General features: G+C 40.2%; 2 pseudogenes; both read right to left on the bottom strand.

Moving 5' to 3' along the window:
* Window positions 1-18129: 18129 nt before the first annotated feature.
* On the bottom strand, window positions 18130-18213 carry LOC123072250 (uncharacterized; annotated as a pseudogene).
* Window positions 18214-18312: 99 nt separating this feature from the next.
* Window positions 18313-18396, bottom strand: LOC123072328 (uncharacterized; annotated as a pseudogene).
* Window positions 18397-25728: the final 7332 nt, after the last annotated feature.

Below are 25728 nucleotides of genomic sequence, written 5' to 3' on the forward strand. Positions count from 1 at the left end.
ATCAGCTTTGCTCTACCAGACATTCTTAACGTCATCAGTAGCATCTACAGCAGGCCTGGCACCTAGCGGTGCTTCCAGGACGTAATTCAACTATGCAGGAATGAGGATAATCCTCAAGTTACGGACCCAGTGCGTGTAATTGCTACCATCATCTTTCAACTTCGCTTTCTCAAGGAACGCATTAAAATTCAACGGAACAACAGCACGGGCCATCTATCCACAACAACATAGAAAAGCAAAATACTATCAGGGACTAAGTTCATGATAAATTTAAGTTCAATTAGTCGTATTTACTTAAGAACTCACACTTAGATAGATATCCCTCTAATCATCTAAGTGATCACGTGATCCAAATCAACTAAACCATAACCGATCATCACGTGAAATGGAGTGGTTTTCAAAGGTGAACATCACTATGTTGATAATATCTACTATATGATTCACGCTCGACCTTTCGGTCTCAGTGTTCTGAGGCCATATTTGTATATGCTAGGCTCGTCAAGTTTAACCCGAGTATTCTGCGTCTGCAAAACTGGCTTGCACCCGTTGTATAAGAACGTCGAGCTTATCACACCCGATCATCACATGGTGTCTCGGCACGACGAACTTTTGCAACGGTGCATTCTCAGGGAGAACACTTGTACCTTGAATTTTTTTTAGTGAGAGATCATCTTACAATGCTACCGTCAATCAAAGAAGAATAAGATGCATAAAGGATAATCATCACATGCAATCAATATAAGTGATATGATATGGCCATCATCATCTTGTGCCTTTGATCTCCATCTCCAAAGCATCGTCATGATCACTGATACATCCCCAATGTATCAATAATTTTTGATTGTTCCATGCTATTATATTATCTGTTTTGGATGTTTATGGGCTTTACTAAACACTTTATATTATTTTTGGGACTAACCTATTAACCGGATGCCCAGCCCAAATTGTTGTTTTCTTGCCTATTTCAGTGTTTCGAAGAAAAGGAATATCAAACGGAGTCCAAATGGAATGAAACCTTCGGGAGAGTTACTTTTGGAACGGAAGCAATCAACGAGACTTGGAGTAGACGTCGGGGAAGCTTCGAGGAAGCCACAAGGTAGGGAGGCGCACCCTACCCCCCTAGGCGCACCCCCCACTCTCGTGGGCCCCTCATGGCTCCCCTGACCGACTTATTTCGCCTATATATGTCCATATACCCTAAAAACATCGGGGAGCAGAATAGATCGGGAGTTCCGCCGCCAAAAGCCTCTGTAGCCACCGAAAACCAATCTAGACCCGTTCCAGCACCCTGTCGGAGGGGGGAATCCCTCTTCGGTGGCCATCATCATCATCCCGGCGCTCTCCATGATGAGGAGGGAGTAGTTCACCCTCGGGGCTGAGAGTATTTACCAGTAGCTATGTGTTTGATCTCTCTCTCTCTCTCTCGTGTTCTTGACTCGCTACGATCTTGATGTATCGCGAGCTTTACTATTATAGTTGGATCTTATGATGTTTCTCCCCCTCTACTCTCTTGTAATGGATTGAGTTTTCCCTTTGAAGTTATCTTAACAGATTGAGTCTTTAAGGATTTGAGAACACTTGATGTATGTCTTGCATGTGCTTATCTATGGTGACAATGGGATATCACGTGATCCGCTTGATGTATGTATTGGTGATCAGCTTGTGAGTTCCGTGACCTCGGGAACTTATGCATAGGGGTTGGCACACGTTTTTGTCTTGACTCTCTGATAGAAACTTTGGGGCACTCTTTGAGGTTCTATGTGTTGGTTGAATAGATGAATCTGAGATTGTGTGATGCATATCGTATAATCATACCCACGGATACTTGAGGTGACATTAGAGTATCTAGGTGACATTAGGGTTTTGGTTGATTTGTGTCTTAAGGTGTTATTCTAGTAAGAAATCTTGAATATATCAATCAGAAAGAATAACTTTGAGGTGGTTTCGTACCCTACAATAATCTCTTCATTTGTTCTCCACTATTAGTGACTTTGGAGTGACTCTTGTTGCATGTTGAGGGATAGTTATATGATCTTATTATGTTATTATTATTGAGAGAACTTGCACTAGTGAAAGTATGAACCCTAGGCCTTGTTTCCTAGAATCGCAATACCATTTACGCTCATTTTTATCGCTTGGTACCTTGCTATTTTTATATTTTCAGATTACAAAAACCTTTATCTACCATCCATATTGCACTTGTATCACCATCTCTTCGCCGAACTTGTGCACCTATACAATTTACCATTGTATTGGGTGTGTTGGCGACACAAGATACTCTTTGTTATTTGGTTGCAGGGTTGTTTGAGAGAGACCACATCTTCGACCTACGCCTCCCATGGATTGATAAACCTTAGTTCATCCACTTGAGGGAAATTTGCTACTGTCCTACAAACCTCTGCACTTGGAGGCCCAACAACTTCTACAAGAAGAAGGTTGTATAGTAGACATCAAGCTCTTTTCTGGCACCGTTGTCGGGGAGGTTAGCACTTGTAGGTATATCTTTAGATCTTGCAATCGAATGTTATTGTTTCTTGTTTTATCACTAGTATAGTCTATAAAATAAAAATAAAAAATGGAATTGAGGGTACCTCATATGCTTCATATTTTTAATATCTTTCATGAAAATAAGGATTCCGATAATTGTGCCAAAATGCTAGAAGAAGAATGCATTAGAATGTTTGGCACTAAATCTTTGGATGATGAGCATGATTGCAATGTTGTTAGTATGGATTCTTTGAATACCCATGATGCTAATGATATGCAAAGCCACAAGCTTGGGGATGCTATGTTTGATGAAGATGATATTTTTTGTCCCCCAAGTTTTGATGAGCAAATTTATTTTGATGATAGCATGCCTCCTATTTATGATGATTATATTGATGAATGTGGGTTTGGAAGAGTGTCAACTATAGGAAGTAATGATCCCACTATTTTGGAGGGTGTTGAATCTTATTGTGATAATTATAAAAGTGGGTTTGGAGAGGTCATGACTTTAGTTAATGTTAATCCCACTATTTTGGAAGAGTGTCAACTTTTCATACACGTGGATCGTGTTAAGAATATGTTTTGTGATAGCTATATTGTTGAATTTTCTTATGATCCTACATGTAATTATTATGAGGGAGGAACATATGCTTGTAGGAATTGCAATAATATCGAGTTTCCTCTCTATGTGCTTAAAGTTATGAAGTTATGCTTGTTTTGCCTTCCTATGCTAGTTGATTATTGTTCCCATAAATTGTTTGCTCACAAAATCCCTATGCATAGAAAGTGGGTTAGTCTTAAATGTGCTAGTTATATTATTCATGATGCTCTCTTTATGTTACAATTCTTATCTTTTATGTGAGCATCATTGAAATCATCATGCATAGCTAGGGGCGTTAAACGATAGCGCTTGTTGGGAGGCAACCCAATTTTATTTTTGTTCCTTGATTTTTGTTCCTGTTTGGTAATAAATAATATATATAGCCTCTGGTTAGATGTGGTTTTATGTTTTAATTAGTGTTTGTGCCAAGTAGAACATTTGGGAAGACTTGGGGAAAGTCTTTGCGATCTTGCTGTAAAAAACAGAAACTTTAGCGCTCACGATATTAGCTGCCATTTTTTATTTGAGAGTGATATTTTGTTAATTATTTTTGCAGATGATTAATAGATGAATTCCTCACGTCAAGAAATTTATTTTAGAATTTTTGGGGTTCCAGAGGTATACGTTTGATCCAGATTACTACAGACTGTTCTGTTTTTGACAGATTCTGTTTTCTATGTGTTGTTTGCTTATTTTGATGATCTATGAGTAGTATCGGAGGGTATGAACCATAGAGAAGTTGGAATACAGTAGATATTACACCAATATAAATTTATAATGAGTTCACAACAGTACCTAAGTGGTGATTTATTTTCTTATACGAACGGAGCTTACGAGTTTTTAGTTGAGTTTTGTGTTGTGAAGTTTTCATGTTTTGGGTAAAGATTCAATGGATTATGAACAAGGATTGGCAAGAGCCTAAGCTTGGGGATGACCAAGGCACCCCACAGTAAAATCCAAGGACACCAAAAAGCCTAAGCTTGGGGATGCCCTGGAAGGCATCCCCTCTTTTGTCTTCGTTCATCGGTAACTTTACTTGGAGCTATATTTTTATTCACCACTTGATATGTGTTTTGCTTGGAGCATCTTGTATGATTTGAGTCTTTGCTTTTTAGTTTACCACAATCATCCTTGCTTTACACACCTTTTGAGAGAGACACACATAATTGGAATTTATTAGAATACTCTATGTGCTTCACTTATATCTTTTGAGCTATATAGTTTTTGCTCTAGTGCTTCACTTATATCTTTTAGAGCACGGTGGTGGTTTTATTTTATAGAAATAATTGATCTCTCATGCTTCACTTATATATTTTGAGAGTCCTTTAGAACAGCACGGTAATTTTCTCTTGCTATAATAAAACAACTTTCATATAAGTTCATTGAATACTAAGAGAAGTTTGATACTCGATGATTGTTTTGAGATATGGAGATAGTGATATTAAAGTTGTGCTAGTTGAGTAGTTGTGAATTTGATAAATACTTGTGTTGAAGTTTGCAAGTCCAGTAGCATGCATGTATGGTAAACATTGTGTAACAAATTTGAAACATGAGGTGTTATTTGATTGTCTTCCTTATGAGTGGCGGTCAGGGACGGGCGATGGTTTTTTCCTACCAATCTATCCCCCTAGGAGAATGCGCGTAGTACTTGGTTTTTTATGAATTCTAGATTTTTGCAATAAGTATGTCAGTTCTTTATGACTAATGTTGAGTCCATGGATTATACGCACTCTCACCCTTCCATCATTGCTAGCCTCTTCGGTACCGTGCATTGCCCTTTCTCACCTTAAGAGTTGGTGCAAACTTCGCCGGTGCATCCGAACCCCGTGATATGATACGCTCTATTGCACATAATCCTCCTTATATCTTCCTCAAAACAGCCACCATACCTACCTATTATGGCATTTTCATAGCCATTCCGAGATATATTGCCACGCAACTTTCCACCATTCCGTTTATTACGATATGCATCATCATTGTCATATTGCCTTGCATGATCATGTAGTTGACATCGTATTTGTGGCAAAGCCACCGTTCATAATTCTTTCATACATGTCACTCATGAGTCATTTCCCGGTACACCGCCGGAGGCATTCATATAGAGTCATATCTTGTTCTAGTATCGAGTTGTAATCATTGAGTTGTAAATAAATAGAAGTGTGATGATCATCATTAATAGAGGATTGTCCCAAAAAGAAGAAGAAAAAAATAAAGAATAAAAGAGAAAGGCCAAAAAAGGCCCAAAAAAGAAAATAAAAAGGGTCAATGCTACTATCCTTTTTTCCACACTTGTGCTTCAAAGTAGTACCATGATCTTTATGACAGAGAGTGTCTTGTTTTGTCACTTTCATATACTAGTGGGAATTTTTCATTATAGAACTTGGCTTGTATATTCCAACAATGGGCCTCCTCAAGTGCCCTAGGTCTTCGTGAGCAAGCAAGTTGGATGCACACCAACTTAGTTTCTTTTTTTGAGCTTTCATACATTTATAGCTCTAGTGCCACTAGTAGAAAACAGGGCTTTCGTTCGGGCCAGATAAGCCCATTAGTCCCGGTTCACTCACGTACTAGGAGTAATGTGAGCATTGGTCCCGGTTCGTGCGGCTAAAGGCATTAGTCCCGGTTCAAATGAGCCCTTTAGTCCCGGTTTGAGACACGAACCGGGACTAAAGGGTGCGATGCGCTTTAGTCCCGGTTCGTATCTCAAACCGGAACTAAAGATTACACCTTTAGTCCTGGTTTGAGACACGAACCGGGACTAAAGGGTGCAATGCCCTTTAGTCCTGGTTAGTGTCTCAAACCGGGACTAAAGGTCCCAGTTTCAAAACTTCAAAAATTAAAATTCTTCGAGATGTAGTTATATTACTACATCTACTACTTAGGAAAATTTAAAAACTTAAATTTGGACATGTTTTGCAAAAAAAAAGTGTCATGAAAAAGTAAAATGGCCGCATCCGATTTTGACAGCCTATGGCTTGTTTCGAAAATTTTAGAATCCTCAAATTCTAAAAGGAAAAAAAGTTATGCTCAAATTTCAGTTTTTTTTTAATTTTGGTTAAATCAGGTCAAACTACTTATTCAAGAAGTATTAGTGTTACTAAATAATTATTCAAGAATATTAGTGTTACTAAGTAATTATTATAGTTTTTTTTTTGAATTTTGGTCAAATCTGGTCAAACTGTGGTCAAACTATGGTCACACTACTTATTCAAGAAATATTAGTGTTACTACATAATTATTCAAGAATATTAGTGTTACTAAATAATTATTTCAATTTTTTGAATTTTGGTCAAATATGGTCAAACTGTGGTCGAACTACTTATTTAAGAAATATTAGTGTTACTAAATAATTACTGTTTTGGAATGACATCTTACTATTGTGAAATTATGGTCAAATTACTTCATGCTCAAGCTAAGCTCCTGATGGTTAATAGGATTGGCATCTTACTATTGTCAGGAAAACAATAAGTGCAGACTTGAAAACGAGGGGGAATAGAACCCGGAAGTTAAGCGTGCTTAGACTGGAGTAGTGAGAGGATGGGTGACCGGCCGGGAAATTAGATGATTTGTAATGATGAGGGGTGATTGGAGATTATAGGTTAAATAGAGCAGTGATGAGGGGTGATTAGAGATTAAAGTAGAAAATAATTCAGAAATTTGAAAACCAAAAAAAATAAAAAAAATAAAAAAAATTACGGAAAAATACCTTTAGTCTCGGTTGGTAGCTCCAAACAGTGGCCACGTGGACAGCCTTTAGTCCCGGTTCGTGTAAGAACCGGGACTAAAGGGGGAGGCTTTAGTAACGAACCGGGACTAAAGGCCCTCTAGAACCGTGACAAATGGCCCTTTTTCTACTAGTGTGCATCCGTTGCATGGCAATCCCTACTCCTTGCATTGACATCAATTGATGGGCATCTCCCTAGCCCATTGATTAGCCGCGTCAATGTGAGACTTTCTCCTTTTTGTCTTCTCCACATAACCCCCTTTCATTGTATTCTATTCCACCCATAGTGCTATATCCATGGCTCACGCTCATGTATTGCGTGAAAGTTGAAAAAAGTTTGAGATCACTAAAGTATGAAACAATTGTTTGGCTTGTCATCGGGGTTGTGCATGATGAGAGCATTCTTGTGTGACAAAAATGGAGCATGACCAAACTATATGATTTTGTAGGGATGAACTTTCTTTGGCCATGTTATTTTGAGAAGCCATGATTGCTTAGTTAGTATGCTTGAAGTATTATTATTTTTATGTCAATATGAAACTTTTATCTTGAATCTTTCGGACCTGAATATTCATGCCACAATAAAGAAAAATACATTGAGAAATATGTTAGGAAGCATTCCACATCAAAAATTCTATTTTTATCATTTACCTACTCGAGGACAAGCAGGAATTAAGCTTGGAGATGCTGATACGTCTCCGACGTATCTATAATTTTTTATTGTTCCATGCTATTATATTATCTGTTTTGGATGTTTATGGGCTTTACTAAACACTTTTATATTATTTTTGGGACTTACCTATTAACCAGAGGCCCAGCCCAAATTGTTGTTTTCTCGCCTATTTCGGTGTTTCGAAGAAAAGGAATATCAAACAGAGTCCAAACGGAATGAAACCTTCGGGGGATTTATTTTTGGAACGGAAGCAATCCTGGAGACTTGGAGTAGACGTCACGGAAGCTTCGAGGAAGCCACGAGGCAGGGAGGCGCGCCCTACCCCCCTGGGCACGCCCCCCACCCTCGCGGGCCCCTCGTGGCTCCCCTGACCGACTTCTTTGGCCTATATATGTCCATATACCCTAAAAACATCAGGGAAGGGAATAGATCGGGAGTTCCGCCGCCAGAAGCCTCCGTAGCCGCTGAAAACCAATCTAGACCCGTTCCGGCACCGTCTACATCATCCCTCTCCAGTGGCCATCTTCATCATCCCGGCGCTCTCCATGAAGAGGAAGGAGTAGTTCACCCTCGGGGCTGAGGGTATGTACTAGTAGCTATATGTTTGATCTCTCTCTCTCTCTCATGTTCTTGACTCGGTACGATCTTGATCTATCGCGATCTTTGCTATTATAGTTGGATCTTATGATGTTTCTCCCCCTCTACTCTCTTGTAATGGATTGATTTTTCCCTTTGAAGTTAACTTGTCGGATTGAGTCTTTAAGGATTTGAGAACACTTGATGTATGTCTTGCATGTGCTTATCTGTGGTGACAATGGGATATCACGTGATCCACTTGATGTATGTTTTGGTGATCAACTTTCGAGTTTCGTGACCTCGTGAACTTATGCATAGGGGTTGGCACACATTTTCATCTTGACTCTCCGGTAGAATCTTTGGGGCACTCTTTGAGGTTCTATGTGTTGGTTGAATAGATGAATCTGGGATTGTGTGATGCATATCGTATAATCATACCCACGGGTACTTGAGGTGACATTGGAGTATCTAGGTGACATTAGGGGTTTGGTTGATTTGTGTCTTAAGGTGTTATTCTAGTACGAACTCTTGAATAGATAATCAGAAAGAAATTTGAGGTGGTTTCGTACCCTACAATTCTCTTCGTTTGTTCTCCGCTATTAGTGACTTTGGAGTGACTCTTTGTTGCATGTTGAGGGATAGTTATATGATCTTATTATGTTATTATTATTGAGATAACTTGCACTAGTGAAAGTATGAACCCTAGGCCTTGTTTCCTAGCATTGCAAAACCGTTTATGCTCATTTTATCGCTTGCTACCTTGCTGTTTTACATATTCAGATTACAAAAACTTTATCTACCATCTATATTGCACTTGCATCACCATCTCTTGCCGAACTAGTGCACCTATACAATTTACCATTGTATTGGGTGTGTTGGTGACACAAGAGACTCTTTGTTATTTGGTTGCAGGGTTGTTTGAGAGAGACATCTTCAACCTACATCTCCCACGGATTGATAAACCTTAGGTCATCCACTTGAGGGAAATTTGCTACTGTCCTAAACACCTCTGCACTTGGAGGCCCAACGTCTATAAGAAGAAGGTTGTGTGTAGACATCAATCACCATCGTCACCGGCGCGACACCTTGATCTCCATCGTAGCATCATTGTCGTCGCCAACTATTGCTTCTACAAACTATCGCTACTGCTTAGTGATAAATTAAAGTTAATGGCGATTGCATTTCATACAATAAAGCGACACCATATGGCTCCTGCAGTTGCCGATAACTCCGTTACAACATGATCATCTCATACAATAAAATATGCATCATGCCTGATCATATACATCACAACATGCATGCAAAAACAAGTTAGACGTCCTCTACTTTGTTGTTGCAAGGTTTCGTGGCTGCTACGGGCTGAGTAGAACGTTCTTACTACGCATCACAACCAACGATAGTTCGTCACGTTAGTGATGTTTTAACCTTCAACAGGACCGGGCGTAGTCAACACTTGGCTAACTAAAATTGGAGAACTGACACCCCAGCCACCTGTGTGCAAAGCACGTCGGTAGAACCCGTTCACGTAGCGTAAGCGTAATGTCAGTCGAGGCGCTTCATCAACTAGCGAACCAAAGTATGAATGCCTGGTAAGCAGTATGATATATCGCCCACACTCATGTGTTTACTCGTGCATATAACATCTACGCATAAACTGGCTCTGACACCATATTGGGGAACATAGTAATTTCAAAAATTCCTAAGACACGAATCATGGTGATGCATAAAATGAGAGGGGAGAGTATGTCTACGTACCCTCGTAGACCGTAAGCAGAAGCGTTATGACAATGCGGTTGATGTAGTCGTAGTCTTACGAGCGATCCTCAGTAAGAACGTCGGCACTCCGCGTTCAGCACATGTTCAGCTCGGTGACGTCCCGCGAACTCACGATCCAGTAGAGCTTTGGGGAGTTTTCGTCAGCATGATGGCATGGTGAGGTGTTGATGAAGCTACGACGCAGGGTTTGCCTAAGCACCGCTACATATGACCGAGGTGGCATGGTGGGGGGGGCACGCACACGGCTACACTAGTACATACCGGGCAATACACCAGTTCATAAGGCTTTAGTGCGGTTCGGTAACCGGCACTAAATTGTAGCAACTAAAGCCCTCCCGTTAGTACGGTTCAGCATGAACCGGTGCTAAAGGAAACCAGTGGCACAAGCCAGCTCCGTTGGCGCGTAGGACATTAGTACCGGTTGGTAACACCAACCGGTACTAAATGTTTGGGTGTGTTTTGGTTTTATTTTTTTATTTTTACTTTAATTTTGTGTTTTCAATTTAATTTAGTGATTGTTTTACATTATAATGAGTTGTTAAATTTAGGTGATTAGTTTGACTGGATGCGTGGATCTAGCAAGTCATCAGTATATGTCATATCCATATTATATATACTTGATCACCTACTTAAGTGATGAGGTAATATGGATATGGCATATACTTGATCACTTAGCTAGAATCCGTCCAGTTGAAACTAATATGCAATTTCTTTCATAAATGATAATAATCATCATATCATCATATTAATTAATATAAAACTCTTGATCATATATATCATCACAACGGTTTTCATAGCAAAGATATCATCGAGTTCAACATGGTAATGATATTATAAGTGTTCATAACCACAAAGCAATCACTCTTTGAGATTAATTTTCAGGACGAAGAACACGGACATGAGAGACAAGTACTAAGAGCATGAACCGCTGCTAATTAATCACTCCTGCTGCTCTCTCAGGTAAAATAGCATAGAACATGTATAGCTTTGCTGATTCATCATATTGGAGCATGCAGATGACCTGTCTCCTAATCGTGTTGTGCTTCTGATTGCTGCCCCTAGTACTTCTCTGTGATCATTCTAATTTTGCTCAGTCTTTTACTATTAAGCATTCCTCGCTATTAGAAATCCTGAATGCACTAAAGTGCATTGTAGGATATCTTGTCCGTAAGCTAACAATATTCATGGTACCTTTAGTCTCGATCCAATCAGGCACAACATTCATCGGGAGTTCCTGTTGAAGAACATCGTATAGTAACATACTTAGCAATGAAGTTTAGCTTAAAAAATAATGTATGCAAAAGATTGCACTCAGGGAGAAATAGTAGAAATCTTACCCATATTTCCTAAATATATGTGACCGTAATTCAGTACGAACACTATTGGTCGCATGTTTTGATTACTAACATTTCTAAGTGCGAGGGAAAGAAATTTGTCTTGACAGCCATCAAGATCCTCAAGCCATGAAACATAATGACTTGTCTCCTCAAAGTTTAGTTCAGCCCCGGGACAGTGGACGGTCCTGTCTACCAAGCGCCGGACAATGTTTGCTTGATTGGAAGTAAGCTTGTCAATATAACATTGAGATCTATTAATTATTCAAACTGGTTCAAATAATCTCATATCGAAGACATAAATATGGTTGAGAAACTCACATAATGGTAGAACTGGAGGCGTCTGCACATCGCGACCCAGATGTCTCTAATACCTTCAAATATCATCTTCCGGCACGAATATCAAAGGTGATAACCATATCAGGCTCAAATGCATAAGCCTTGCATAGTTGCTTGCCAAGTTTTGCATTTCAAAATAGGCTGTATGTTGTTCTGCATTGCTATAATTTGACGTTGAAGTATAACCATGCTCGGTCTTCAAGTAAACTCTTTTTACCTCCATAGTTTCATTAGGACTGAAACCTATCTTATCCAAGACAAAAATTCTTACATGGCAGGGGATACGGCTAGTAGAATAGTGAAAATTAAAATTAAAAAGTGAAGAAATGAAGCATAAGTCATTGCTTAATTACGAAAAAGACTTGTCGTTGTGACTTACTGTATCACTTTCGAAGTTCTCATCCAGCTTGATGCTGAAGCGTCTATCATCAACTAGAAAATTTCTTAGCCGCACAGGCCGCGCTGGTCTTCGCGGTATTCGCACATAATGAAATCGTGTTCGTCGTCAGACGACATTCCTATGTTCATAGGTGAAACATTAAACACTTATTAGTTCTATTAATTCAACTAATTCTGTTAATTCAACTAGTTCAACTAATTAATTAAACTAATTCAACTAAGCACTTACGAAGAATATACCTAATTAATTGAACTAATTCAACTAACTAGTTCAACTAATTATTCAACTAAACTAGTTCTATTAATTTTCTTACTAAAAAAAGGTAGCTAGTTCTATATAATAAAATGTTAATTAGATAATGAAATCTCATATAACTAAATGAGATATATACCTAACATATAATTTATATCTAATTCATCTAACATTTGACATTAATATCTAACATATGTTCATATATAGGTGAAACATTAAACACTTACTAGTTCTATTAATTCAACTAAATAAACTAGTTCTATTAATTCAACTAAGCATTTACTAAAAAATAAACTAGTTCTATTAATTTCTTACTAAAATAAAGTAGGTAGTTCTATATAGTAATATTTTGATTAGCATCATCAAATCTCATATACCTAAATTTTCTTACTAAAAATAAACTTGTTCTATTAATTTTTCATACTAAAAATAAACTAGTTATATTAATTCAACTAGTTCAAATCTCATATATATACCTAATTAATATCTAGCTATATAAATTCAACTAGTTCAACTTGTTCTAATTCATGTAAAATATATTTGACATTAATATTTAACATCTTTTCTATATAATTCATCTAACATTATTATCTACGTAATTTATCTAACATTAATCTAAACAACAGAAATAGAAAATAAGTAAAAACAATGTGTGTGTGTATGTGTGTGTGTGGTTGGTGTGGTGTGTGTGTGTGTCTGTGTGTGTGTGCGTGTGTGTGTGTATGTGTGTGTGTGTACGAGCGGGGGGCGGCGGCGTACGGGCGGCGGCGGGCGAGACAGGGACGGGCACGGCGGGCGAGAGGCGGCGGCGACGGGCGGCGCGCGGGGCGACGGCGACGACGGCGATGACGGCGACGACGGGTGGCGTGGGCGACGGCGGTGACGGCGACGACGGGCGGCGGGGGCAGCGAGGGCGCGCGCGATGGGCGGGCGGCGAAGAAGTTGGATCGAAAAGAAGTACTGGTGGTCGATGAAACTGATTTTTTGTAAGTGACATATATATAGGCAGGGGTCTTTAGTACCGGTTGGAGCCACCAACCGGTACTAAAGGCCAATTTTCGCTAGGCCAAGGGGCGGGGAAACGACCCCTTTTAGTACCGGTTCGTGCCACGAACCCTAGGTACTAAAGACCCCTCCCCCTTTAGTACCGGTTGAGCCACCAACGGTACTAATGGTTGTGCCGCTGCCACCGGCGGTGCACAATGTTTAGTCCCACCTCGCCGAGCGAAGGCAGCCGCACTGGTTTATAAACCCAGTCGTGGCTTGCTCCTTCAAGCTTCTCTATTATAGCAGGCTTCTGGGCCTAACTAGGGCGCGCTGCCTTGTGAGTCTGCTGGCTCTTCTGGGCCTGAATTTGCACACCCTAGCTCTGGCAGGCCCACTGGACAACGCGCCAACAAATTTTGTATAGTTTTTTCTTTTCTGCAATATTTATTTTCTTCTATTTATTTTTGAGTAATTTTTTATTATAGTTTTTTTTTCTTTTCTGCATTATTTATTTTCTTCTATTTATTTTTAGTAATTTTTTGTATAGTTTTTTATTTTTTGTATTATTTCTTTTCTTCTATTTATTTTCTTTATTTCCAGTTATGTACAAGAAGTGCGTCCAGTTTTTTGCCTGTGACCCTCTCTACTATTTCGCACATGCTATGCAGGGTGAAATGATGATACCATGTCAATTGTTCAACATTTTTCAGAATTTAATTTTGTAGTGATTTTCAATTTCACGGTCATTTAGCTCTCTAAACAATTAGGTAAAATGACCGAAAAACAACAAATGATGTCAGAATATGTTGGAAATTGATGACGTCGCTTTGAATGCTGCATACTGAACACAAAAGAAGTCTGGAGTTCAAATAAGTTTAAAAAACATTGAAGTGCCCGTTGTAACAGATGAGTTCTCGTCCGAAACCCTAATACTCCGAAAGAGTTTGTCCAGTTTGTACACGAAGTGCGTCCAGTTTTTGCCGTGACCCTCTCTACTCTTTCGCACATGCTATGCGGGTGAAATGATGATACCATGCCAAGTTTCAACATTTTCAGAATTCATTTTGTAGTGATTTTCAATTTCACGGTCATTTAGCTCTCTAAACAATTAGGTAAATGACTGATAAAAACAACAAATGATGTCAGAACATGTTGGAAATTGATGATGTCGCTTTGTATGCTGCATACTGAACACAAAAGAAGTCCGGAGTTCAAATAAGTTTAAAAAACATTGAAGTGCCCGTGTAACAGATGAGTTCTCGTCCGAAACCCGGATACTCTGAAAGAGTTTGTCTAGTTTTGTGCACGAAGTTGCGTCCAGTTTTTGCCGTGACCCTCTCTACTCTTTCGCACATGCTATGCGGGTGAAATGGATGATACCATGCCAAGTTTCAACATTTTCAGAATTCATTTTGTAGTGATTTTCAATTTCACGGTCATTTAGCTCTCTAAACAATTAGGTAAATGACCGAAAAACAACAAATGATATCAGAACATGTTGGAAATGACGACGTCGCTTTGAATGCTGCATACTGAACACAAAAGAAGTCCGGAGTTCAAATAAGTTTAAAAAACGATTGAATGTGCCCGTGTGTAACAGATGAGTTCTCGTCCGAAACCCTGATACTCCGAGAGAGTTTGTCCAGTTTTACACGAAGTGCGTCCAGTTTTTTGCCGTGACCTTCTCTACTCTTTCGCACATGCTATTGCGGGTTGAAATGACGATACCATGCCAAGTTTCAACATTTTTAAGAATTCATTTTGTAGTGATTTTCAATTCACGGTCATTTAGCTCTCTAAACAATTAGGTAAATGACCGAAAAATAACAAATGATGTCAGAACATGTTTGGAAATTGATGACGTCGCTTTGAATGCTGCCATACTGAACACAAAAGAAGTCCGTGAGTTCAAATAAGTTATTAAAAAAAAAGAGGCTGCAATGCTGGTTTAATTTGCTTCAAGCCTTTCGGAATAGTGTAGACTACACTGCACATAGCTCAGGTGCCAATCTATGCTATTTCGAAGGCTTGAAGCTAATCAACATGCAGGTGAGCATTGCCGCCTCTTCGTCATTGTCTGTGCACTCACGGCTTATAAACCGCTTCATACTGCCTCTCTCTTGGCGAGGTGGGACTAAAATTCAGCTTTACTAAGAAACTCTAGTACCGGTTCATGGCATGAACCGGTACTAAAGGTCTTCGTGGGGGCCCCAGCCTGGACCATTAGCCTGACACAGCCTCATTAGTACCGGTTCGTGGCATGAACCGGCACTAAAGGTTGCCCACGAACGGTACTAATGATGCCCGCCCGTCCTAGCCATTGGAACCGGCACTAATGGTCACATTAGTGTCGGCTCAAATTCAAACCGGCACTAATGTGCTTCACATTTGACCCTTTTTCTACTAGTGCTAAGAGATCAATGATCAATGTTGTGTCTCCAAGGGTTGCCCCCCTCCCTGTATAAGAAATGATTGGAGGAGGGGGAGGGGCCAGCCTCGTATGGCGCGCCCCATGAGGAGTCCTACTCCCACCGGGAGTAGGACTCCTCCCTTCCAAGTAGGATAGGAGAGGAGAAGGAAGGGAGAGAAGGAGAGAAGGAAAGGGGGGCATCGCCCCCCCTCCTTGTCCAATTCATACTAGAGGGGGAGGGACGTGCGGCTGCCCTGGCCGCCCCTCCTCTTCTCCCACTAAGGCCCATTAGGCCCAATATATTCCCCGGGGGGTTCCGGTAACCCCCCGGTACTCCGGTATATGTCCGAAACCTTCCGAAACACTTTCGATGTCCGAACATAGTCGTCCAATATATCGATCTTTATGTCTCGACCCATTTCGAGACTCCTCGTCATGTCCGTGATCATATCCGGGACTCCGAACTACCTTCGGTACATCAAAACACAAAAACTCATAATACCGATCGTCACAGAACTTTAAGCATGCGGACCCTACAGGTTCGAGAACTATGTAGAGCATGACCGAGACACGTCTCCGGTCAATAACCAATAGAGGAACCTTGATGCTCATATTGGTTCCTACATATTCTACAAGATCTTTATCGGTCAAACCACATAACAACATTACGTTGTTCCTTTGTCACACTACAAGAAATATGTCAACTTGTGACCCTCACTATTGGTCTCTAAAAGGTCATTGATTTTCATTTGCGACCTTTTTTTGACCAAAAACAGAAGGTCAAAAGCTGGCGGTCGTAAACTGAAATTAACGACCTTCTCTGTGAGAAGGTCGTGGAATTCCACGACCAAAACCAAAGGTCGTTGATTCTATGACCTTCTGTTTTTGGTCGCTAGCTCTGTGCCCAGGCCACGTCGGATCCGACGTGGCAAACTGACGTGGCAAATTGCGACCAATTGAAAAGGTCGTTGATAAGATTCAGCCTGGTCCAATTCGACACTTTACATGGGCCGAGCCCAACAATTCAGCCTATTTGTGTTTTTTCTCATATTAATTTTGGTCGGGTAGATGGGCCAAGCCCAACATTTCAGCCTTGTTATTTTTGGGCCTAGGCCTTTTCGTTTTCTTGGCCTTCACCTTTTCACAATTGATTTTTAAGCGATTTTCTTCACTTTCCCGAATTGTTTGATTTGTGGCCTTTCTAGGGCCCAAGTAGTATTTGTTTCATTTCTGATGTATCAGCAATTAATGAACTGATCCTCAAAAAAACAATAAATAATCAACATTTGCAATATTTCAATCACCCAAATTTTCACAAATGGCGACCAAAATGAGTATATTATATATATTACAATCATGCATAGTTCACATCATCTAGGTAATTTACAACACCCAGGAAGTGCAAACACCCAGGAACATCAAGGAACATCTCTGAAGTAAACACCCAGGAACACCCAGGAATAAACACCCAGGAACATAAAACACCTAGGAAGATAAAAACTAGCTACAAAGATGAAGTGTTCCCTTCTTCGAACTTCTTTAGCCTAGAGCTCCTGTAGAAGAGAGGAAATTATGTTATCATGGCTGCCAATGAAAGCAATATCTTCCAACAAAGAACAACTAGGAAAAGAATAATGAACAGAATAATAAACAGATACACAAGCAGCTAGGAGCATGGATAACAATAGTATACTGTTGCTGAGGCATTAGCATGGATAACAGAATAATGAAGTATGGATAACAGGAACAACACCTAATATAGTTATACTATTGCTGAGGCGTTAGTATAATGAACAGAACTTCCTGAAGTATACTGCTGCTGCTGAAGTATACAATTGCTGCTGCTGAGTTTGCATTAGTTTGCAAATCTTACAGAATAATTTGTTTATGCTAGGAATTCATCAGTTTGTACAATTACTATAAAGGGAAAATAAACAACAGAATTGCATAGGGCAAATAAAACGTTTTAACCTGCTGTTGTTCTATACTTCAACATGGATAACAAATCTAACAACGATGGTTGTCGTCATCCTTGCGTTGATTAGTTAAAAATAAGAGCAGCCAGAGCAAATATGTGTATTACGCAGACAAACAGGGGTGCTCCTGTTGGGTTGCAACATGAAAGAGCCAGGTTTTTATTACTGCTAAAAAATACTTAGCAACCACAACAAATTATGATCAAAGGAATGGCAACGAATCTAAGGGTTTATTTTTGGCAAAATATCCAAGGTTGAGAAATCCAAAATGCAAAAAAACACCGATCAACTGTAGTTGTTTAACCATCACCACACTAACGAACATGTGTTCAAGAGAGTTGTTCGATCCAAAGAATTGAAGACAAATAAACGAAAGAGAAATGTTTCAATTCTATTCAGAAGTATAGTCCAAGCAATATCTGACTTATGATGAAATGCATAGGTCCAGCCGATGACTACACAACAGCAACTACTTCAGAATTGGCTGGAGAAATGCTTATCCTTTTTATTCTTCAACGACGTTAAAAAGAAATGCCAACACTGCACCATCAACAACAGACTCTCACCCAACTAATATACTAGAGCTAGATCAACCAAGCATCAGTTTTAAAAAGCTCGGTTTAAGATACTTCAACGACGTAAAATCTCAGTAGCATCTCCTTGTAACATGATATGCTCAGCTGACAAACGATTCACATGCAACTCCTCTACATTATATCACACCAACACACGGAGCTGCATCTCTAGATGAGGAACAAAAAAACGTTGATGGCATGCTAAGCATCAGTTTTAAAAAGCTCAATTTTAGATCATCAAAGACCGGAAAGGCCGCAGCGGCTAAATGTTTCACATCCTCTGCCCAGCACAACATCATCATCGTCACGGAAAGGCCGCAGCGGTCTAAACAGTCAGCTATCCAAAAAAACATAGTGACCCACATCACCAATGAGCTACTGTGAGCATGTAAGGACCAAATACAATGCAGAGCTACTAAGCAAATGGGATCGGGCAGAAGGGCAAAGAGAGGGAGGTGGCTACCTTCTCCACAGGGGAACTTCCTGGTGGTGATGTTGAGCAGCATCCTGACCGGGCCCTTGACCTTCAGCTGCTTCTCCTTGGCGCCCTTCACCATATCTGAGGTCACTGTTCAACACACGCACGCACAAATGCATCAGATCGGAGGTGCACAAATCCAGGCCTCATCCAACCAAGCACTAACAAACACATGAATGATACTAACATAAGCCATATAGTACTCTTGGAAGTGTGCAGTGAATTTGCACAGGAGTACGTACGTACAACACAATAGAAACCTCAAGAATCACGGTGTGGAATACAATGAGGAATGTTTGTTTGGTCGAGGATGGGTCAGGCGCCCTTGATCACGAGACGGGGCAGCCCAGGCTGTTGATGCAGTACTTGCTCACACTACCCAAGAACATCCTGTTCAACCAAAGGAACCGGATCAGCTTGTTTCTTTCATACATGAAAGGTGACGCCTATCACACAAGCAGGCAGGCAACTGTCCTAGAAACTTCATGATCTAAATAGATTACAAGATGAACTCCCGGAAAAAAATCGCTAAATGAACTGATCTAGAAGGTTACTACAGTGCTACTACATGGCTGCACTAAAGAATGTGAAGATGCAGTTCTAGATACGTAGGATTTGAATCAATTTTGGCTGTACAAGTAGAGTTCTTCACTGTGACCGTGAGAGATTTCCATGAAGCAGTGCAAGTCAGTTTTCAGTAGCTACTACTAAGACAGACTGCCTGAACAGTTCTATCCGCGGCATTCAGTTCTATGGAAAGAAAAATGCTATGCCAAGGCGCAAATGCGCTACAGATCAAGAGAAATTTATCTATACACATGCAGTTTCATGTATGCAGGAGCAGATGTAACACATACTTCACACTGTATCAGATTCATAATGACACATCCTAGCAAAACTGAAACTAATTTCGATCATGCAGTCGCCGCCATGGGCAAAGCTCTGTAGCAGGCTTGCCTGGCCACTCAGACAATATCCTCGATCTGCAAGGGCAAGAACAAGAGTAAGTTTTGGTCACGGTAATAAGATGATGATATAAAAAAATGATTGGCGGATGGTGAAATGTACACAAGACAGCATGTTTTATTGCTTCCTTCTGATTGCTCACAACAATAACATCCCGGTCCTATGTTTGCAGTACAGAAAGCCACAAAGAATTTGGTGGCAGACAGAATATTTATGCTTCCCTTTTCAATGGAGCCCCAAACCAAATACACCCTCGTCAATAATGCAAGTCCGTAGATGCAATGTAACATTGGACCACTAAATGACTATGTAAAGCATGATAATGGCCTAACTAGATCTGAGATTTCACACAAGTGGCAACTATACTAGTACAGTAGTGCACCCATGTCTCATGAAAAGCACGATCCTCGTACTGCAATTGCTTATCAGATCTAAACTACAAAACGAAATGGCTAGACATCACAGATCACATGCTTAAATTAGGAACTACGAACAGTTCATGTTCCTCATAAATTCAGAAGGGTCGCACAGATCGAACACTAATTGCCGCATTCCCGGGGGGGAAAACAATTAGACCTACATGGGAAGGTAATCCAGTAATCCGATCACGGTTCAAATTGCGCATCAATTACAGCCTAAATATTCCAGACTAGAGAAGATCTGACATCGAAAGGGGCGAGAGATGGGATGAGATGGGGTATGACGAACCAGGATGCCGTGCTCGAGGCAGTAAAGTTCCCAGCACGCATTGCCGAACTGGATTACAGGAAGTCGCCAGGATGCCGATGCCGACGAGCGTGGCCGGCAGGATGCCGAAGATGAAGTCGCCGAAGGAGATGTTGTAGCTCCGAGGCGCGCGCCGTGGTGCTCCTGCCATGGGTCGGGCGCGCGAGGACGGTCGGGCTACTCCCGCTTCTCCTCCAGAGGCCTCCGTCGTGCGCTACTCCCACGCAAGCCCTGCATGTCACCCAAGGAGAGGAGAGGAGCAATATGTTAGGAACCGCGTTACAGGGAGGGGAGGCGTGGAGTGTCGTGCGCGTACGTGGTTGTGGCGGGGCACGCCGCCATCCTGGCCGTGGACTACCTGCCTATGGTCGCCGGGCCGGCGAGACGAGGCGCTGCGCGACAAAATCCCAAGGACGGAGTGGTTGGTTGGCTCAGAGTCGATAAGGCTAGGAGAGAACGGGAGGGAGGGAGGAGCTCGATCTCGTCTATGGTGAGGGTCATCGATGGTGGGCGGCGGTGGATCGAGATCTGAGGGAGGGAGAGGGTGACTTGGAGATGGGGATATGGGATCGAGGGGCGTGGGAGAGGGTGGAGCAGCGACGCTTGGGGGTGGGGGTCGAGCTCCGCTAGAGGGAGGTGGCCGACGCACGCAGGAGGGAAGGAGGAGAGGGGAGGCGACGGGGTTTGCCATGGGAGGGAGCGGGGAGGGGAGGAGAAGAGGAGAGCGAGGGGAGAAAGAAAGGAGGCGGGGGGTGAATGAAAAATGTCCACGAGGACTAGGGTTTCGGCTTAGGCGGGCTTGGGGTAAGGACAGCCGTTAGATCCGCAAAAATCCAACGGTGTTCCATCCACCATCCGCGTGAAACGCCATGGACCAGTCAAAATGCAGTACACGCATACGATGTCATGACCATCTAAATTGGTCATGGTTAACTAAAAAATTGGTCGTGGTTAACTAAAAATCAATTTTGTATTTTTCGAGTGCTCGAAATAAGTTTTTTTGTGAAGGACCTATAATACATTTGTTGCAAAATTGGATCAAATCATTTTTCTAAAATACTAGGTCATATTTAATTCACAATTGACCAAATAGTTGGGTGTAAAATGTTTTGATCCACCTCTCGTGAAAAAAACAAATTTTCGCCGATTCAATTGGAAGCGGGTCAAATTTGAATTGTAGCTGCCTTGTAGTTTGCTCTTTATTTTTTCCAAAAATTGTTTCTAGGTACATAAGTATCTGTTAAATCAGAGAAAACACAAAAAAATTCTAAGATTCAACCACTAGCTAGGAACGGTTATTCCCACCGTTTTGACCGCATTTTGAAACCGGCATAAAAATTCAAAAAAAATCAGAAAAATTGGGAAACCTTCGCATTGTGTCGTTATATGTGGCCAAGTTCCCAGGAAAAATAACAAACTTGTAATACGTCAATTATTTTTAAAAAGTGTTCTCAGAAACGAGCTATCAAGTGTGGAGATCAATGGCTTTCAAGCCAAATGATCAATTTAAGGCCACATTCATGGCATAGTTTGTTCAAATGATCTCATATTGTGCAAAAGGGTGCATATTGAAAAGGCAAACAATGTTGCCTAAGAAAGTTTTCATTTTCTTTGGACGAAAAAACCATTTGCCATTTTTCGAGTGCCCAAAAGGAGGTTTTTTTGAGAAGGACCTCCCAAATAATTGTTGCAAAATTAGACCAAATCATTTTTCTAAAATACTAGGCCATATTTAATGCACAATTTACCAAATGGTTGGATGTCAAAAGTTTTGATCCACCTCTTGTGAAAAAGACAAATTTCTGCCGATTCAATAGAAAGCGGGTCAAATTTGAACTGCGGCTGCCTCATAGTTTGCTATTTATTTTTTCCAAAAATCATTTCTAGGTACAAAAGTATCTATTTAATCAGAGAAACACCAAAAAAATTCCAAGATTCAACCACTAGCTAGGAAAGGTCAAGCCCGCCGTTTTGACCGCATTTTGAAACGGGCATAAAAAATCAAAAAAAATCAAAAAAATTGGGAAGCCTTCGCATTGTGTCATTATATGTGACCAAGTTACCAGGAAAAATAACAAACTTGTAATACGGCAATTATTTTTAAAAAGTGTTCTCAGAAATGAGCTATCATGCGTGGAGATTCATGTCTTTCAAGCCAAATGATCAATCTTATGGCCACATTCATGGCATAGTTTGTTCAAATGATCTCATATTTTGCACAAGGGTGCATATTGGAATTCCAAACAATGTTGCCTAAGGGACTTTTTATTTTCTTTGCACGGAAAATTCATTTTCTATTTTCCGAGTGCCCGAATTGAGTTCTTTTTGTGAAGGACCTACCATATATTTGTTGCAAAATTGGACCAAATCAATTTTGTAAAATACTAGGCCATATTTGAATCACAATTGACCAAATGTTTGGGTGTCAAAAGCCTTGATCCACCTCTGGTGAAAAAGACAAATTCCCGCCGATTCAGTAGGAAGCGGGTCAAATTTGAACTGCAGCTGCCTCATAGTTTGCTCTTTATTTTTTTCAAAAATATCATTTCTAGATACATAAGTATGTATTTAATCAGAGAAATATTAAAAAGTTTTCCAAGATTCAACCACTAGTTAGGAACGGTCAAACCCGCCGTTTTCATCGCATTTCGAAACAGGCTTAAAAATAAAAAAATAAAAAAAATTGGGAAACCTTCGCATTGTGTCATTATATGTGACCAAGTTTCCAGGAAAATAACAAACTTGTAATACGGCAATTATTTTTAAAAAGTGTTCTCAGAAATAAGCTATCATGCGTGGAGATTCATGGCTTTCAAGCCAAATGATCAATCTTATGGCCACATTCATGGCATAGTTTGTTCAAATGATCTCATATTGTGTACAAGGGTGCGTATTGGAATTCCAAACAATGTTGCCCGAGGGACTTTTTATTTTCTTTGCACGAAAAATTCATTTTCCATTTTCCGAGTGCCCGAATTGATTTCTTTTTGTCAAGGACCTACCATATATTTGTTGCAAAATTGGACCAAATAAATTTTCCAAAATACTAGGCCATATTTGATTCACAATTGACCAAATGGTTGGATGTCCAAAGCCTTAATCCACCTCTGGTGAAAAAGACAAATTCCCGCTAATTTAGTAGGAAGCGGGTCAAATTTGAACTGCATCTGCCTCATAGGTTACTCTTTATTTTTTCAAAAAATCATTTCTAGATACATAAATATATATTTAATCAGAAAAACATCAAAAGTTTTCCAAGATTCAACCACTAGCTAGGAACGGTCAAACCCGTCGTTTTCATCGCATTTCGAAACGGGCATATTTTTTTTAGAAAAATCAAAAAAAATTAAACCTTCGCATTGTGTCATTATATGTGACCAAGTTTCCAGGTAAAATAATAAACTTGTAATAGGACAATTATTTTTAAAAAGTATTCTCAAAAATGAGTTATCATGTGTGAAGATTCGGGGCTTTCGAGCCAAATGATCAAACTTATGGCCACATTCATGGCATAGTTTGTTCAAATGATCTCATATTGTGCACAAGGGTGCATCTTGGAATTGCAAACAATGTTGCCTAAGGGAGTTTTCATTTTCTTTGCACGGAAAATGAATTTTCCATTTTTTGAATGCCCAAAATGAGTTTTTTTGTGAAGGAGCTACCATATATTTATTGCAAAATTGGACCAAATCATTTTTATAAAATATTAGGCCATATTTATTGCATAATTGACAAAATGGTTTGGTGTCAAAAGTTTTGATCCACCACTTGTGAAAAAGACAAATTTCCGCCGATTCAGTAGGAAGTGGGTCAATTTTAAACTGCATCTACCTTATTGTTTGCTCTTTATTTTTTCCAAAAATCATTTCTAGTTACATAAGTATCTATTTAATCATAAATACATGGTTTGGTGGCGATACGTCGAGGTTTGGATGTGGCCTAGGGCCCCAACTCCAAAGCGCATAAACTCGCATGCCCGTCACGTGGTCACCGCGTGACGTTGGCGTTGACATGCGTTCTGGGAGGCCTAGGCATGTCTAGTGGGTTGGGCACTCCCCAGGTAGGTGCTAGGAAGAAAATTACAACAGAAGAATCTCATGAGGAGACTGACCTATGCTCAAAGATGAATTAGCAGTCAAGTGTTTGATTAGCGGTACGGGAAATGCACATGGCCAATGGGCGTGAGTTCTGGCTGAGGATGATCATCTACTAAGGAGAATGTCTTAACAAATTTTTAGCTCAAAAGGAGGATCCTAGGTGGTACTTGCTTTGCAAAGTACCACGCCAGACAAAATTATGAATGTTGAAGCTGAGCTCAAAATAATGAATGGATTGAGCTGAAATTTGGTGGAGGATGGTTATTTGGGCATAGGAAAGCATTATAGAAAATTGATACCATTTGGACATGCCAAAGTAGTACTTCCTTCACAATGCTCTTGTATGGACAGAAACTTGGGAAAACTGGTGAGAGAGATTGGATGAATGAAATGAGCTCAAAATTGGTGTAGGTAAGTTACATAGGTATGGTCATGTGCTGGTAAATTTTCAGATCATTTGGGTAAGGCTAGCTAGTACTTACTTCACAAAGCTTCTCTCGAGGTAGAAACTTTGGAAATTTCCTGAGAAAGATTTCCTAGGAAAATTTAGCTGAATATTATCATGTGGCAATGATTTGGGTATGGAAGAGTGCCCAAAAAGTTTGAGGGTAATAGGAGGGGTCTAGATAACACTTGCTTTGCAACATGCCAATTTGGCCATAAAATATAAATTGAACCTGGGCTCACATAGATGATTTGACTGAGCTGCAATTTGGAGGAGGGTGATAATTTGGGCATATGAAGGAACTGCATAAATTTAATGTCATTTCGATATATAAAAAAGTACTTCCTTCACAATACTTCTAGGTGGACAAAAACTTTGAAAATTTGCCGAGGAAGATTTGCTAGGCAAATGGAGCTGAATTTTGTCATGCGGTAATGATTTGGATAGGAAAGAGTACCCAAAAATTCTGAGGGCAATCAAGAATATATAAATAGCACTTCCTTCATAAAGTGATGTTGTGAACAAAATAGGAAAATGAATATTGTTGAATTAGTTTTGAACTAGGCAAGGAAGGATTTTTACATATTTGATGAATATACGACTCAAAGAATTCATGAGATTTTTTTGGGAATTTTGGGAATGGCAGAAATATAGGTTGCTTCACAACCTAGGGCAAAAATTGACACATGGACATGACAAATAGGCAAAACTGATGAGGTGGCGCCAAGTCATACCAATCCACCACAATTTACAAGGTTATGACCATCTATATTGGTCATGATCAGCTAGAAATAAGGCAGCGGACTAGTGTTGTCTGCTTTATGACCATTTCGTGTAAGGAAATTACGACCTTTCTGACCAAAATGGTCGCAATGGTCGGAACAGCTTTTGACCAATTCTTTCAGG

This window comes from Triticum aestivum, chromosome 1A (genome assembly GCF_018294505.1).
Source record: "Triticum aestivum cultivar Chinese Spring chromosome 1A, IWGSC CS RefSeq v2.1, whole genome shotgun sequence".
Lineage (NCBI taxonomy): Eukaryota > Viridiplantae > Streptophyta > Magnoliopsida > Poales > Poaceae > Triticum > Triticum aestivum.